The following is a 13,362-nucleotide window of genomic DNA, read 5'->3' as shown; positions in this document are numbered from 1 at the left end:
ACATCTCCTGAGCTCACTGGCCAAATCCTTTGGTCAGAGCTGAGAGGATCCCCTCCCTTTTCCTTCTAGAAAGAGAAGTCTTCTGGACTAACTAAGGGTCCCTCCAGGGTCTTCCTGGGCTTCTGGGAAACCCATGGACCAACCATAAACTGCTCCACTCCCACCAAGGATGAGCACCAGGCTTCCCCGCTGGCTCAGGGGTGAAGAATCTGCCTGCCAATGCAGGAGACACAGGTTAAATCTCTAATCTGGGAAGACCCCACATGCCCTGGGGCAACTAAGCCCGGGCACCACACTATTGAGCCTGTCCCCTAGGGCCCAGGAGTCACAAGTACTGAGCCCATGTACCGCAACTATTGAAGCCTGCATGCCCTAGAGCCTGTGCTCCGCAACAAGAGAAGCTACCACACGGACAAACCCAAGCGCCACAGCTAGAGAGCAGCCCCAACTCACTGCAACTAGAGAAAAACCAGCACAGCAATGAAGTCCCAACACAGTCAAAAATAAATAAATTAATAAATATTTTATTAAAAAAAAAAAAAAAGGATGAGCACCAATTCAAACATCCAAGCAAAAGACATGGTCCTCACCCCATGGGTGACTCATTATCATCCTTGATCTGGCCAGATACTACAGAACACATCATATGTCTGTCAAAGAGGGGCCCTGGACTCTGCCTACCCCTCTGGCCTTCTGTTCACCTCCCCTCCTCCTTATGTTCACACCTTATGACACACCTGCAGCCCTCAGCCCTCTGGTATGTACTGCCTAACGTATTGCTGTCTCTGATAGGCGTATCTTCCTTGTCATCCCCCAACTCCTCTGGATCAGGGAAGGCTTCCTGGAGGAGGCGAGCCCAGGGATCAGTCTGGAGGGATGAGCTGTATCACCATTTTCCTGCCTAACTCCTATTCATCCCTCCAAAGCAGTGCACAAAGTTTCTCCCCCAGAGAGTCTGCCTTGATCAGCTTCCCGTCAAGCCGCATCAGGTAGCACACTTCAGTGAGCACTTTTTGTAATTTATTTCTTTTTGGCTGTGCTGGGTCTTCGTTGCTGCTCGGAGAACAGGAGCTACTCACAATTAGTGGTGGTGCGGGCTTTTTGTGGTGCTCCTCTTGTTGTGGAGCCCGGGCTCTAGGGTGCGGGGACTCATTAGTTGTGGCTGCCGGGCTCTAGAGCTCAGGCTCAACAGTTGCGGCCCACGGGCTTAGTTGCTCCATGGCACGTGGGATCTTCCCGGATCAGGGCTCGAACCCGTGTCTCCTGCACTGGCCAAGGGATTCTTAACCGCTGAGCCACTAGGGAAGCCCCAGTTGAAGTTTTTGGTTTGGAGTCGAGACGTGTATTAGGAAACACGTGGTATACTCAGAGTGGATAATTGAGAGGAGTTTAATAAAAGGGCAGTTTACAAAGGGGTGAGCAGGGTTTAGAGAAAACAGAAGAGCTGGTGCTGCACATGGAGGGCGACCGTGACCATGCACAGGCCTCAGGGGACCACAGGAGGAGCTGTCAGCAGAACAGGAGGCAGGCACGGAGCGGAAGGGGCAGGGCGCTGTGGGCAACGCGTCCATTGCTGAGCATGAGACGAGCTTAGTAATGTTTGTGTAATGTTAATACTTTAGCACTTTTAGTTGATGTTTTGTAATATGGCTACACATATTTTATATTTGACATTATTAAGGTTTTAGTTTCACTGATTATTTAAAAATGAATTTTAAATACTTAATTTTAAAATACCAGTAGCAATGCTAGTATTTCAGCATCATATAAGATAAATACTGATTTACAGTATTATAATTCTGTTCTGATATGGAAAATCTGTACTCCTATGGTGGCAAGGATAAGAAACCCTACTCAAACTGGCTTAAGCAAAAAGGAAATTTGTTACCTCACATGTCTGAGAATTCCAGGGGGCGAGCTAGCTTCAGGCCTGGCTTGGCACAAGGGCTTAAACAGTGTCACCAGGGTGACTGTGTTCTAGCCTGACTCTCTTCTCCTTCATGAGTTGTCTTGATTCTCAGACAGTCTCTCCCCTCAGGGTCACCAGGGACTGCAGCAGCTCTGGTGTGCATGTGCGTGCAAGTGTGCTGAGTCGCTTCAGTTGTGTCTGACTCTTTGTGGCCCAGTGGACTCCACCAGGCTCCTCTGTCCATGGAGTTTTCCAGGCAAGAATACTGGAGTGGTTGCCATGCCCGACCCAGGGATGGAACCTGTGTCTCCTCCATCTCCTGCATTGACAGGTGGATTCTTTACCACTGAGCTACTGCAGAAGCCTGCAGCAGCTCTGGACCTCATACTGACTCAACTTCACAATGGACGGGGGGAGCCTCTTTCTCAGAAATCCCCCCAAATCTCATTGCCCCTCACTGGCTCTAGTTGGGGGTTTGGTCCTTCACCAGAGCTGGTGCTGCACATACAGGGCAACCGTGACCATCCACAGGCCTCAGGGAGACAACAGGAGGAGGTGTCAGCAGAACAGGAGGCAGGCACGGAGCGGAAGGAGCAGGGCTAGTTGTGGTTAATGCCGTCCATCACTAAGCATGATATGAGCAATCTCTGTGACCTGGGCTATGACTCTCAACCACCCTGGAAATCTGGAGCAGGGCCTAGCTTTTCCTGAAACATAAAAGATTGAGGGTAGGAAAGAGGTGGCTCCCCCAAAGCATAGGAAAATACCCCCAAGAATGGAAAGCTCACCTCAGATACACCCACTGGGGATGCCACGGAATCCCGGACTTCCCTCTAAAATGACTCCACGTCATTAAAAAACCAAAACAAAAACAAAAAAAAACCTCTTAGATAAAATTCCCAAAGGACAAGAACTCTTCTGTACGCGCATTCCCTAGGAAGTGCCTGGCATTCTCTAGTTGCTCCATAATTGTTTGTAGAGCAAATGGATGATTACAAGGTCTGTGAGAGGGTGGCTTGATGGGGATCCTCTCTCCACAGGCTGATGGGACAAAGCTTCTTAGTTACCTTCTGAGTTCTGAAAATAAAGTTGAATGTGCCTAGGAACTTCCTGGAGAGCTTTGTAAAACACAGATTTCTTGCCCTCAACCCCAGAGATTGTGTTTCAAGAGGTTTGAGTTGGGGCCTGAGATCCTGCGTTTTCAGCAAGCTCCCAGGGGATGCTGATGTTGCTGGTTTGGGATCTTTTGTGGTGGGGTGGGGGGGGGGGCGGGGGGCAGTTGTTTGTTTGTTTTTTTGAGTAGCAACACTCAAGAGAATCCACAAGGGAGGCCCTGAGCATCAGGGAAGAGCGCTATTCTGGTCAAGAGTTGGGCTGCCCTTCATGATCAAACAACTACATATATTCAACACAATGCTCCAGTAACTGCTGTATTAACTGAGCATTTTCAAATGCCTTTGCTCGATGGGGCTCCTAATGAAAGGACTAGAATTTTCAGAACTATCTGCTAAAAGATTCATTCAATTAAAGTGATTTGATTTTTAAAGGTATTTGTCCCTTCATGAAGGCAAAGCCATGCTTTTCTAATTAAAAGCTAATTACTTGCTAATATGCCAGTCTCACTGCTTTCAGCACAGTCAGGCAGAGAGGGGTGGGAGGGCCTGGGGGCTGCTGGAAACCCCAAGACTGAAGAGTGACGGGCCCTGCAGAATGAAGTTTACATCTAGGAGCTTCGTTCATCCAACAAACATCTTAAACATTTTAAAAGAGAGATTTAAAAATACCTATGTAGCGGCTTTCCTGCTGGCTCAGTGGTAAGGTATTCACCTGCCAGCGTAAGGCACATGGGTTCCAGCCCTGGTCTGGCAAGATTCATGTGCTGTGAGGCAATGAGTCTGTGAGTCTCAATTCCTGAGCCCACACTCTAGAGCCCAGAAGCTGCGACTACTGAGCCCACGTGCTACAACTACTGAAGCCCTCGCACCCTGGAGTCCATGGTCCACAATAAGAGAAGCCACCGCAAGAAGCCCAAGCACCACAACTAGAGAGTAGCCTCCGCTCACTGCAACTAGAGAAAAGTCCATGCAGCAATAAAGACCCAGCACAGCGCCCCCCACAAAAAACTATGTAAAATGGACTGTGTCTCTCCTCTGCTTAACACCCTTCAACTGCTCCTGATTGTGTGGAATAAATGCAAACCCTTCAACATGGCCCACGGGGACTAATCAAGCCCCTCCCCATCTCTCCAGCCTCATCTCGTACCACTTGCTCCCTGACTTAGGGGCCAGCGCACCAGGCTTTCAGTTCCTCTAATGCAACCAAGTCTTCACCTTTGCACATGCTGCAATTCTCTCCATCTGAAAGGCCTTGCCAGCCTGAGCTGAAGCATCACCTTCTCAAATAGACCTTCCCTGACCACTCCTCCTTCAGTCTACATTTTACCTTTAGAGAACCTATCGATGCAACAGATTTCAGATCCCAGAACATACGCAAATACAAGGGAAAATATCAAACATGGTCAGTACGACATTTCAAGTCAGTAAAACAAAGGATGTAGTATTCAATAAACAATGTTGGGATAATCTGCATCTCTAACAGGAAAAAAGGAAGTTTAATCTCAGTCATACTCCGTACACCAAAATAAATTACTGATGAAAAAAAAGGTTAAAGTGTATAAAGTAAAATTTATTCTTGGAGTGGGAAAGACATTTTTAAAGTGTGATACAAACCCAGATACTATGATAGAAAAGACTGAGTATACCAACAAAAAATAAGTTTTCTTTATGAAAAAGAGTCATGAGAAAAATAACTGAGGGAAACATGTGCAACATATATCCCAGATAAAAGTTTAATTCCCTTAATATATAAAGAGCTTCTATAAATCAATAAGATCAGCAGTCCAATAGGAAAACATGGACAAGATAAAATAGTTAACAGTAACTGGAGCAAAGTGGATTTTAAACATACAAAACGATTTGATAGGATATCATTTTTACCTATCAGGTTGGCCAACTTGACAAAGCTTACTAACAGATTGTTGGCATGCATGTGAAGAAACTGACATTCTCTTTCTATGCGCTTGCAATGCATGTGACCTTTATAGAGGCAATAAACCATAATATTTAAAATGTGTAGTCTTTAATCTAGCAATTGCAATTCCAGAAGATCATCCTACTGGTATGCTTGCCCATGTATGAAATGACATATGTATACGAATATTCATTGAGGCATTGTGAAAAATTCAAAAGACTGGAAACAAACTAAATATCCTTCAACATCAGACTGGTTAAATAAATTATGATACAATCCATACAACTGAATATTATACTGCCTTTAAAATGAATGAGGCAGCTCCTATGAACCTACGTGGAGCATTCTCTAAGATGCATTATTATGGGGAAAAGCAACTTAGTAAGAGGGTATATACCATGCAAGAATATATGTTTAAAAATAAAAGAATATGCATGCATATACTTATATGTGCATTGATTAACTTTGGAAGGAAACTCAAGGGGCTGGTAACCGAGGCCGCCTTCCAGGAAGGGAACTGGGAGGGTGGGGGGAGACTTCTCTTTCACTGCATAACCTTCTGTAACTTTTGAATTTTGTATGTACTATGAATCAGACTGAATTTTTGATTAAGAATAAATGAATTGAAAGCCATTTCACAGAGGGAAAACACCAAAAGGAAAAAAAAAAAAGCAGAAACAAAATGTTACTAGTGATTGTGTGGTGGTACGAGGAGTGCCTTGTTCTTTGTATTTTTCTATATTTAACCCTGTTTCTTTAATGAGCATGTTCTGATTTAAAATGGGAAAAAGAATCATTTTTAAAAAGCTTTGGCAGAGTCACTAATCACCATCTTTCCCTGAGCCGCGCGTGTTCCCAGCTGGATATGGCATGAAATCCCCCGGCCACATCTGCTAATCCTGGGCATCCTTGTAAAGACCCTCTGCACGTGGCTCTGGGGAAACAGGTCATCCCAGCTGCTTCTCTGGTCCCATTCCAAGCATGACGGCGGGGGTGGGGTTCAGACCTGCACTTAAATGACAGCAGAGGGCTGTCTCCAAGAGCCACGATGGGCCCCCGGAAAACTTGGAAAGACCACAGAAAACAGTTAGCATTTGAACAGCGCTCTGGAGTGTGCCCAAAGCATCTTGTATAACAACTGCCATGAGATGTAGTTCTAATTATTTTCTCCTTTTGAGAGCTAATGGAACTGATGTTGTCAGAAAGTGACTCATCCAAGCTCACACAGTTCCATGCCACAGGGTCAGGAGCTCAATCCCCATCTTCGAACTCCAAATGTGAAGCTCTTTTGGCTTAATTAAATGCAGACGGAGACACTAAATGTGCTCACCAAAACTGGTCTCTTTCCTGGGCACACAGCTAGCTGATATTTCCCTGCCTTTCTTACAATTAAGTGTGGTCACTGAATTGTGCATGTGTGTTCAGTTGTTCAGTCATGTCTGACTCTTTGCAACCTCCATGGGCTGTAGCCCACCAGGCTCCTCTGTCCATGGGATCGAACTCAAGGCTCCTGCATCTCCTGCATTGGCAGGCAGATTCTTTACCACTGAGCCACATGGGAACCCCAGTCACTGAATTAAGCAGGCCCTTTTATTCTGATGTCTTTGTTGACCCTGGGGAAAGTGCCCTCCTGGAGTAAACAGATTTCCCAGGACAGTACACTCTCCCAAGAGCACACCTCTCACAAGCAGACTAACCAGTCCAAACCCAAGCCCCAGACCCTTCTGTCTCGGGATCTCATCCTACGGGACACCATCCCTCTGCCCTAATCACTCCAGGGCCAGGCATCAGACAACTAGAGGCAGCTCCTACACCCTAAGCCCCCCAAAATTATTCAATCTGGTCAATCCTAAACCTGCTTACCCTGCCACGCCCACTCCTCCCCACTGAAAACACTAGTGAAGGCTTTTCTGTGCTCCCCTTGCCCTCCCTCTGCTTCCTGACTGATCCTGCTGCATCCTCGTGTGGGCCTACACGGCCCGACATGACCCTCCTCTCGGGAACTGTGAGCAATAAACCAACTTTTCAGTGGCAGTTGTCTCCATAGCTGCGAACCTCGCCAATGGAACGTGATCGGAAATGAAAGATAACACTTCTGGGGCTGACCCACAAGGGGCCCCCATAAAAGTTTCTCTCTCTGTCTCCCTCTGTCTCTGTCTCTCTCTGTCTGTCTCCCTGCCTCTGTCTATCTATCTCTGTAAGCTGGATATCAAGTGTCCCACCCAGCAGAGTATTCTGAGGTCCTGGGGATGGAAGAGCTGCAAAATGGAAGGAGAACCAATGCCTGAACTACCACATGGGAGGCCACCTGTCAAATACACACACACTGTTATCTGAGCAAAAAATAAACTTCTATTGTGTTAAGACATTGCATCTTGAGCTTCTCTGCTGCAGCAGTCAGATGAGCCTGACTGGTTCAGTTGCCCATAACGTGTCTTTGCTTCTGTCCACCTCCTACCATAGCCCTGCCTGTCTCCCAGACCTCCGTTCCCTTCTTCTCCACTCCCTCAAGGACTTGAAGCTCTACAATCCTAAGGCCCCCTTGTAGAGCATCTGATTATATCAGGTATGTTCCCCCCCCCCCTTCCAATTCAACACCACAAAGTCTCCTGGCACATGGTAGGTGCCATAGAACATGCATAGAACAGGTTGCTAGACATAGGTACCACCCCTGGGGAGAAGCAACTGGAGGTCAGGAGCTAGGCTGGGCCCTGGGGACACGGGGCTGAAGGACAGAATATCTGTCACCTTGGATTACAGACTCCTTAATGGGTAGGTATGCAGATTTTCAATATCAGGAAAAAAAAGAAAAAACAGAAGGAGGAGGAGGAGAGAGAATGAGATTGCAATTAACAGATATACTCAAACAACTGAGGCAAGACAGATTAGGGGTCCCAAGGGGAACAGGGAGCAACTTGAGAACCCCAGGTCTCAGGCACAGAGGAGGCCCAAGGTCTCTAAAAGTGTTGGTAAGAACACTGGAGAGCATGACACCCAAGTCCCACCTGTTTGGGGGATGCCACAGCTATTTGTCTTCTGTCCTGGAAACAAGCCTCCCTTAGGAATATCCTAGAAACATTCAGCGGTTCACCCTCCCCAGCGCCCCTGTCCAGTTAAGAAGCTTGAGCCCACTGGGTGGCTGAACGCTCCTCTGTTGCAGTCCCACAGCTTCAGTTGCCCATATTTGCATTCAGCAAACATTCGGGGTTTGCCGCAAAGAGCTGGGGATGTGGCATGGGTGAGACACTGTCCTTATCAGGGGTCACTTGGCCACAGGGAACAGAAATGCCTCCAATGAGCCCGACTGGCAGAGGGAGTGATAGAGGGGCTGCCAGGGAAAGCCAAGGAAATACTGAGCAGGAAGTGAAAGTAACTCTCAGGGAAGCTGAAAATCACCCAGGGCATCTCTCCCCCTCCTCTGCCCCCTGTTTCTGAGTGGCCTGACCATGCGCTCAGTCCTTTCCATGGATGGGCTTTGTCTAAGGATTTAGGTTCAGGCTCACCCACAATGGAGGTTTTCCACGGTCTTCTGTGTGTGGCTGATTCATCTCTGACTCCACAGGCCCTCCCCACTCAGCGCCCACAGTTCATCAACCCATTTCCTCGGAGTCGTGATTCCAAATTCTTGGGAGAGGAAAACAGATCAGACTGGGCCATCCACCCACCCCTGGTCTAATCAGCGGAGGTCAAGCGGGGAGAAGGATGCCACGGGAACAGAGAGCCCCTTCCAGCGACTGGGGGTGCTGTAGATAAGTAGATTGTGCAGGCTGAGGTGCACATGCTGTCACATATCCTCTGGAGACTGGCCCTCCAAAAGGTCACTCTCCACCAGGACAGCTTGCCCTCAAGTTTATTCTCTGACAAGGATATGAGAGCAAAGCATCGGTCCCATTTCCCAGGGGGGAACGATGAGTCCAAAGAAGGAAGTCCCTATGGTAGGTGAGGAACTCAGCTGAGTCCCTGTGGGGTTGACCCACCCACACGCCACACTGGTCCATCCTGTGTCTCCCCACTGACCAGCCTGGCATTTGGTCCACCTGAGCCCGTAGCCCACCCAACCTCTCCATCCTCAGCCTGCCGTCAGAAACTCTTGTCACACTCTTGTGTGAGCAGGGTACCAAACCAGAGGAGCTTTATGACTCAACTGAACAGCATCATCCCTGCTCCCTAGGAGTGTAAATATCAAGACAGACCACACTGGTCTAAAAGTATCTAGGGTGTCCCATGGAAATATACAGAATGTTAAAAAAAAAAAAAAACAACTCATCACACAGTGGCAGAACGAGGGCCAGACTTGAAATGCAGAGACTTGATTGCTTGTCCTGACGCTGAAACTAGCTCACTAAATGAAGGTGGATAAGTCACTTCCTCTCTCTGTACCTTGGCTTCCCAGGTGGCTCAGTGGTAAAGAATCTGCCTGCCAACGCAGGAGATACGAGTTTGATCTCTGAGTTGGGAAGATCCCCTGGAGGAGGAAATGGCAACCCACTCCAGTATTCTCGCCTGGAAAATTCCATGGGCGAGGAGCCTGGTGGGCAGTTCACGGGGGTCACGGAGTTCCCGACTGAGAGCACAGGCACACACGCGTGCTTGCTGCACCTACATAACTTACACTGTCTGCCCTTCCAGCTTCTCTGGCTGATGAACATCTCAGGCTGGGTTAGTAGGGTCGGATGTAAAAGAGAAGATGATTCATACCTTCCCCTACTTAGTCAGAAAAGTTCCCTGCATGAGGCCAGGGCCCAGAATTGGTTGAAAGAGGGCATGGAGAGGGCAGAAAATGACACCCAGAAAGAGTTTACACTGCCCAGGAGAGGGGGCCGAGTCATTGTCCCAGGACAGGCACACCTGCACGAACAGCAGGCCAGCACCCTCTTGAAAGGTTTGCTCAGCCATTTAAAGAAAAAGAGAGAGAGAGAGAGAGAAAAGAAAATCTTGACATGGATGGATGTCAAGGGCCTCCATGGATGCCTTGGAGGAAAATCTTCCATGGACTTTGAGAGCCTTACGCTAAGTGAAGTAAGTCAGACAGAGAAAGACAAATACTGCACAATCCCAATTTTATGTGAAATCTAAAAATGTTGAGCTTGGCTTCCCTGGCGGTCCAGTGGTTAATGCTCCTCGCTTTCACTGGGGGCATGGGTTTAATACCTGGTTGGGGAACTAAGATCCCATGTGCCACAAATTTTAAAAGTTTTTCAATTTTAAAAATAAATAAATAAATAAGCTGAACTCCTAGAAACAGAGAGTAGGTTGGTGGTTGCAAGAGGCTGGAAGGAAGAGGAAATCGAGAGACACTGGACAACCTCCCAGTTATAAGATGAGCAGGTTCGGGCTCTACCATATAGCATGGTGACTAGAGTTAACAACGCTGCATTGTACAAAGGAAAGTTGAAAGAAGAGATTTTACATGTTCTCACCACAACAACAACAAAATGGTAACTATCTGAGGTAATGGGTGTGTCAACTAACCTTACTGAGGTACTCATTTTGCAATATACACATATTAATATATCAGATCATCACACTTATACAATATTCTGAGTCAATTTTACCTCAGGAAAATTGGAGAAAGAAATATCTGGGTCCTGATGTTGCTTCATGGTCTTCAGTAGGTGAGGGTATGTATATGGAAGAGCCGTAGCAGTAAGGGCAACCATGAAGTGAAATACTTGCCTTGTGTGGTCTTCTCTGCGAAGAGCCTACTGGAGGATTCTTCAAGGCATCCTGCTATGAGTCAGGAGGGACAAAAACCCCATGTAAATTATTTTAAGCCAAAAGAGAATTCAGTGATACTGTAGCTGAAAAGCTGAGAGGTAGTCCAGAGAAGGCAATGGCACCCCATTCCAGTACTCTTGCCTGGAAAATCCCATGAATGGAGGAGTCTGGTGGGCTGCAGTCCACGGGGTCACTAGGAGTCGGACACAACTGAGCGACTTCACTTTCACTTTTCACTTTCATGCATTGGAGAAGGAAATGGCAACCCATTCCAGTGTTCTTGCCTGGAGAATCCCAGGGACGGGGGAGCCTGGTGGGCTGCCGTCTCTGGGGTCGCACAGAGTCAGACACGACTGAAGCGACTTAGCAGCAGCAGCAGCAGCAGGCTGGCTTCAGGCACAGCTGGATCCAGTCACTCAGAGAGTATCACAGAAACCTGATTCTTCATCTCTAAGGTCTAGAGATGCTAGTTCCTAAAACAATCATTGTCAGCAGGGAGATGAAATGCACTGGCTGTCTAAGACTGAGCCTTACACTCTACCCCTGGCAGGGATAGAGTCTACTCAAACCACATGGGCTTAGAGACACAGAGAGGCGGGCTTCCAGATTAAAATCGGGGCAGGGGATACTATTACCAGAAAATAGGGAAAGAATACTTGAGAGAAAAATAACACATGTCCACTATTACTTATCCTAAACTGCCTACCCTAAACTGCCTACCCTAAACTGCATATGTGGCTTTAAAAAAGTACATTTCCACTGCAGATGTAAATCCACATAAAAAATAATAATAATTCCATCATAGCTACTTTTGGTGTATCTTATCTTCCTACCAAGGGCTGATTCTTATTCATCATTCTCCCTCCTTGAAGTGCCTAATATAAGACCTAATACTGGTAAACAGCAGTGCTTAATACCTGCTTCTTGAATTGAAATGAATATCTGCAGCAGACCTAATTAGCACTGTATGCAGCACATTATACCATTTAGCAAGCATTCTTGTATCCATTATCTAATTTCATCCTCCCTAAAGTCCTGTAAGAAAGGCATCATTAGTCTTACTTTATAGGTAAGAAAACTGAAGATTACGGAAGCTAAATAGGTTATTGACTAGTAAGTGACTTGTCCAGCTGCTAAATATGGGAGCAGAGTCTCACAACAGGACTTCTCAGCCTAAGGAATGGGCTCTTTCTTCTCCACTGTGCGGTCACCCAGGGGAACAAGGAGAGGACATCAGCACCACGGTTTGGGTCCCCGCTGGCCCAGCCCAGCTAGATTCAGACACAATCAGCCACTGCCCACCCAGTAAGCTGGTCATCAGAGTCTCCAACCCTACATACCTGGAGATGGTCTTGCTGTCAGACCACATGGCCTCGGGACTAAGCCCTGGGGGCAGGAATGAATGCTGAGCTGAGAACTGTGGTACTGGGCAACCTGATGGATTCTCTGTCAGTGCCCCCACCTCCTGCTACTCTTCAGGCCTCTACTGAGGCTGGAGCGAAGCAGGGCTGAGTTATGAACCTAATAATTTATTGACATATAAAAAAGGCTTATTTCCCCAAGATTCTACTGATCGTGCATATTTTTAAACAATGACTACGGCCACTGAAAAATATGCCTATCCATCTGGTGACTGCCTTTGAAAGAACTGATATGCTTCTGAACATTTGTTTACCTGGTATTTCTAAACTGAATTTAGAATTTCTACATATTGATATTAAATGCGTGTCATCTATTTGGAACTGTATATAAAACTATTTATAAGAATGATATGCATTTTCCATGTATTTATTTAATTTTCTAAATTAACCTTTGAATTTCTAAAAAGTGCTGTGCTAAACATGTCATCTTTCTCTTAACGTAATATATAAAAATATTCACAAAATTGCATTCTTTTGAGCATTTCTCTGCTTAATCAAAAATGTGCATGTTTGTACATTTATTTATTATAACTAATTAAATGTTTTAAATTTTCAAGAGGAGCAAAGATGGCTAATCAAATACAAGAACTCTGAGAAACCACAAAGAAACTGCTTGGACAACTTTAGAGAAGCAATGAAATAAACTGTTAACGCTGAAGTGAAACAATCACAGTGAAGACATGCAGCAAAGACTACAAATTGAAGGAAAGAAAATGTTGCAGAACAGACTAGACAAAGAGATAGTGTGATATCCATCGTCAATAAGTACCATGGATTCAATGTTTGTGTCTCCCAAAATTCATGTGTTGGATCCCTAACTCCCAATGTGATGCTGTTAAGAGAAGGGGCTTCTAGAAGGTAATTAGGTTTAGATGCGCTATTAAGGATGGAGCCCCCATGATAGGCTTAGTGCTCTTATTTTTTAAAAAATAGGGAGTTTGGGGAGAATTGATACATGTATAACTTATGTATAGCTGAATCCCTTTGCTGCCCACCTGAAACTATCACAACACTGTTAATCAGCTATGTGCTAAATCACTTCACTCTTGTGCGACCCATGGACTTTAGCCTGCCAGGCTCCTCTGTCCATGGGATTCTCCACGTAAGAATACTAGAGCGGGTTGCCATGCCCTTCACCAGGGGATGTTCCCAACCCAGGGATCAAATCTGCATATCTTACGGTTAATCAGCTATGCTCCAATACAAAATATAAAAGTTTTAAAAATAAAAAAAAAGACACCGGAACTTCCTCTGTCCACCTTATGAGGACACAGTGAGAAGGTA

General features: G+C 46.3%; 1 long non-coding RNA gene across 1 annotated transcript; it reads right to left on the bottom strand.

Moving 5' to 3' along the window:
* Positions 1-2,302: 2,302 nt before the first annotated feature.
* LOC123330754 lies at positions 2,303-5,300 on the bottom strand. The gene is made up of 3 exons (XR_006546858.1): positions 3,694-5,300; positions 2,698-2,751; positions 2,303-2,616 (listed from the first exon to the last, which is right to left on the bottom strand). It is a non-coding gene; the product is annotated as an uncharacterized LOC123330754 (long non-coding RNA).
* Positions 5,301-13,362: the final 8,062 nt, after the last annotated feature.

The sequence above is a fragment of the Bubalus bubalis genome, chromosome 20, assembly GCF_019923935.1.
Source record: "Bubalus bubalis isolate 160015118507 breed Murrah chromosome 20, NDDB_SH_1, whole genome shotgun sequence".
NCBI classification, from domain to species: Eukaryota; Metazoa; Chordata; class Mammalia; order Artiodactyla; family Bovidae; genus Bubalus; species Bubalus bubalis.
The sequence above is the reverse complement of the archived record's forward strand: the minus strand, read 5'-3'. Positions and strand labels throughout refer to the sequence as shown.